Source organism: Carlito syrichta, unplaced genomic scaffold (genome assembly GCF_000164805.1).
Source record: "Carlito syrichta isolate Samal-C Ts95f unplaced genomic scaffold, Tarsius_syrichta-2.0.1 Scaffold84594, whole genome shotgun sequence".
Lineage (NCBI taxonomy): Eukaryota > Metazoa > Chordata > Mammalia > Primates > Tarsiidae > Carlito > Carlito syrichta.
Window position 1 is genome coordinate 58,511 of NW_007028690.1, and position 4,531 is coordinate 63,041.

Genomic DNA, 4,531 nt, shown 5'->3' on the forward strand with positions numbered 1-4,531 from the left:
CCGTGGTAGCGCGCACCTGTAGTTCCAGCTACTTGGAAGGCTGAGACAGAAGGATCGCTGGAGCCCAGCAGGTCGAGGCTATGGTGGCCGGGAGAGTGAGACTCCAACTCAAAAAAAAAAACAAAAACTTGTACACAAATGCTCTTAGAAACTTTATTCATAATAGCCCAAAACAGGTGTTCTTCACCAGAAGAATAGATGAATAAAATACAATACAAGCATACAATGAAACCCTACCCAACATTAGAAAAAACAGGTTACTGATATAACCACAGAGGTGATTCTCAAAGACAGCATGCTGAGAGAAAGAGGCCAGGTGCTGATGGTTTTATTTATATGAAGTTCAAGAGGGGCAAAACTAGTCTATGGTGACAGAAATCGGTGAAGGCACCAGCAGGAGGGAGGGAACTGACAGAAGGGCAAAGGCATGTGGAAACTACAGGGTGATGGTGATACTCTCAACAGGGACCGCATTACCAGGCACGGGAAGTTGCCAAAACTCACAAAATGGTACACACAAGATTTGTACATTTCACTGTAGGCAAATTCTTTTTTTTTTTTTTGAGTTGGAGTCTCACTCTGTAGCCCAGACTGGGGTGCAGTGGCCGCTCCCGGCCACCGCAGCCTCGACTTGCTGGGGTCCGACGATCCTTTTGCCTCAGTCTTCCAAGTAGCTGGAACTACAGGCGCGCGCTACCACGCCTGGCTAATTTTTGATTTATTGTAGAGATGAGGTCTCGCCAAGTTGCCCAGGCGGGTCTCGAACTTGCGGGCTCAGGCAATCCACTCACCTCAGCCACCCAAAGGAACGGGATTACAGGCTGAGCCATCAAGCCCAGCTTGTAGGCAAATTCTTACTAAAAAAAAAAAAGACGAAACAAATACTGAGCTCTAGATAATGACTGCTATGCATGCACAAGTGTTTAGGGTGGGTGTACAAAAGCATACTGATTTGAAACACATCCCATCTAAAAAAATGAACTGGTGGGTAGACATTAGGATGGACAGAGGTGTGATAAAGAAACAGAGTAAGCCGGGTTCAGTCAGCCAATTCTGGAAGGCTGGGTATGTGAGAAGCAAAGAACAAGGAGAGAAGTCATCTTGAAGCCTGGAGCATTAAGGGGCTTGAAGGAGAAGGGAAGACATTACACTTGCATGGAGTTTGGTGGAGTGAGGGTATCTGAGAGGGTGACTAGGGACTGGGGGAGGCAGTGGGAGTGCATGGTAGGGATGACTGACCTCCGTTCCTGATAGCTGTGATCCCTTGGTAGAAGTCTTCAAAACTAATCACGCCGAGCCCGCTGGGATCCAAGTACTTAGTTAAGTCCTTCACCTGCAATTGCCAAATGAGAATACGTTAACCAAATCTTTAAAACTCAGGGTGGTGTATATTACATATGTGACCTTTACACCACATACAGAGAAGCAGCTGCTTGTAGGGTGCAGTGCTAAAAGTAAGAGCCACCACTTCTTTCATCTAGGAGGAAGAGGTGGCCACCAAAGGCCACAAGCAGCTTCAGCCACAGCACGGTGTCTTCCTGAGAAGACACTGTCAACAATGCCTAGAATCATGAGTCACAGAAATAAGATCCCAGTTCTCGAAAAGTCAACAGCCATGCTTTTTTTTTTTTTTTTTGAGTTGGAGTCTCACTCTGTCACCCAGGCTGGAGTGCAGTGGCATACTCACACCCACCAAAGCCTCGACCTGCTGGGCTCAGGTGATCCTTCCGTCTCAGCCTTCCAAGTAGCGAAATACAGGCATGTGCCACCACACCCAGCTAATTTTTTTATTTACTATAGACATGAGGGCTCACCAAGTTGCCCAGGTTGATCTCGAACCCATAGGCTCAGGCAATCCTCTAAACTTGGCCTCCCTACATGCTGGGATTATAGGCATGAGCCTCCACACCCAGCTTAGCCATGCTTCTTGAGCAGGAAGATTGAACATTTTGGAGTTATAGGTATTGTTCCAGCAAGTGTCTAGAATATTTACACATAGTATAAACCCACATGAACCACTCAGAAAGGCTTTCTCAACTGTACAGAACCCTTGGCAGAAAATAACTGAGGGAAACAAATTCTTGATATCAAAAACCTTAAAATGTGGCTGGGCACAATGGCTCACCCCTGCAGTCCCAGCACTGATACATGCTACAATACAAATGAACCTAAAAACATTATGATCAGGTCAGGCACGGTGGCTAAACCTATAATCCCAGCACTTTGGGAGGCTGAGGTGAGAGGATTACCTGAGCTCAGGGGTTCAAGACCAGCCTGGGTAACTTGGTGAGACCTTGTCTCTACAATAAATCAAAAAACAAGCCAAGGTGGTAGTACATGCCTGTAGTTCTGGCTACTTGGAAGGCTGAGGCAGAAGGATCACCTGAGCCCAGCAGGTTGAGGCTACAGTGGCCGTGAACATGCCATAGCACTCCAGCCTAGGAGACAGAGTGAGACTCCAACTCAAAAAAAATAAAAATAAATAAATAAAATTATGGTCAGTGAAAGAATTCAAACACAAAAGACTGCAGGTTATATTATTTTATTTATGGAGCATCTTCAGAAAAGAAAAATCTATGGAAATAAAAAGCAAGCCGGGCTCGGTGGCTCAGCCTGTAATCCTGCAACTTTGGGAGGCTGAGGTGAGTGGAGTGCCTGAGCCTGTGGGTTTGAGACCCACCTAGACAACTTGGCAAGACCTCATCTCTACAATAAATCAAAAAATTAGCCGGGCGTGGTAGCGCTCGCCTGTAGTTCCAGCTACTTGGAAGGCTGAGGCGGGAAGGATCACCGGAATCCAACAGATTGAGGCTGCAGTGGCTGGGAGCGTGTCACTACCCTCCAGCCTGGGTGACAGAGTGAGACTCCAACTCAAAAAAAAAAAAAAAGAAAAGAAATAAAAAGCAGATCAGTGTTTGCCCAGACTTGTGCAGCAGAAGCAGGACTGATTGCAAACAGCAAGAGGGATCTTTTTGGGATGTGGAAATGTTGGAAAATTAAACTGTAGTGGTGACTACATAATTCTTTTTGTTTTGCTTTGTTTTGTTTGGCGAGAACTCATCTCTACAATAAATAAAAAAAAAAATTAGCCGGGCATGGTAGCGCGTGCCTGTAGTTCCAGCTACTTGGAAGGCTGAGGCGGAAGGATGGCTGGAGCCCAGCAGGTCGAAGCTGCGCCACAACGCCCGGCTGATTTTTTGATTTATTATAGAGATGAGGTCTCACCAAGTTGCCCAGGCGGGTCTTGAACCCGAGGGCTCAGGCAATCCACTCAGCTCAGCCTCCCAAGGCACAGGATTACAGGCTGAGCCACCGAGCCCGGCCATGACTGCATAATTCTAATCATTTGCTAAAAAAAATTGACCTACTGTTCACTTACAATGAGCAAATTTTATGGAACACAAATTATACTTCAACAGAGCTCTTCAAAATAATAAAGAGATAAAGGGTTCAAGAGAAAGTGGTAAACACTGAAATGAGGCTATCAAGATTGACTACATGGATAATAGATGCCTCTTAGAAGAAAATCAAAACAAAGGCACAGAATATTGAAACTATATTTAGGAAAAATTTCCCCCCCAAAAAATTAACTATATGTTGAAAAAATACAAAAAATACCTAGAATATCAACTCCCACTCCAAAAGACCTACTTTGAAGGCTTATTCTAGTGAATTTCTTAGGCTTTAAAGAAAAAACAAATTTAATACTTTAAATATTCTAGCACTTTGGGAACTTGATAAAAAATACTTTAAGTAGCTGTACAAAAATCAAGTGACTTATAAGACACTGAAAATCAGAATATCATTTAAACTTTGTGCAGCAATGTCAAGCACTAAGCAACATCTAATCCATCACCCAGGAGTTGTTGAGAACTGGATTCTCAACACAGTTGAAGAGGAAAAAAGACAAGACACATGGTGTCTTAGTCTGTGCAGCTAGAACATAATACCACAGACTGGGTAATTTATAAAGAACAGAAATCTATTTCTCACAGTACTGGAGACTGGGAAGTCCAAGATCAAGGTGCTAGCATCAGTGTGTGCTGAGGGTCTTACTGCTGCACTCTCATGTGACAGAAGGGCAGAAGAGAGGACACACACTACCCAGGACCTTTATGAAGGCCCTCAACTGTCCCACTCACAAAGCTCTACCCTCATGACTTAATCACCTCCTAAAGGCCCCACCTCTATCACGTTGGTGATTAAGTTCAACATATGAATTCTGGAGGACATTCAGACCACAGCACCCTACAATCCTAAATTTAAGTTTTAGGTATCACTGTGAACCCATAAGTAATAATGAAAAATACACACACTTTTTAGTTCTGTCCATTCAAAACAGTCCTAGATTGTGGTATTTAAATTCCATTAAAAGAACCAAGATGAAGCCAGGTTTGGTGGCTCAGCCTGTAATCCCGCGCCTTTGGGAGGCTGAGGTGAGTGGATTGCCTGAGCCCGCGGGTTCGAGACCCGCCTGGGCAGCGAGACCTCATTTCTACAATAAATCAAAAAATCAGCCGGGCGTGGTAGC

The 4,531-nt window shown here is 44.6% G+C and overlaps 1 protein-coding gene across 1 annotated transcript in view; it reads right to left on the bottom strand.

Annotated features, from left to right (window-relative positions):
* Positions 1 to 1,337, bottom strand: part of RAB11FIP3 (RAB11 family interacting protein 3) — a 55,405-nt gene extending 54,068 nt beyond the window's left edge. The window contains exon 1 of the mRNA XM_008056279.2: positions 1,240 to 1,337. The gene's annotated coding sequence lies outside the window, so the exon portion shown is untranslated. The remainder of the gene's footprint in view (positions 1 to 1,239) is intronic.
* Between the last annotated feature and the right edge of the window lie 3,194 nt (positions 1,338 to 4,531).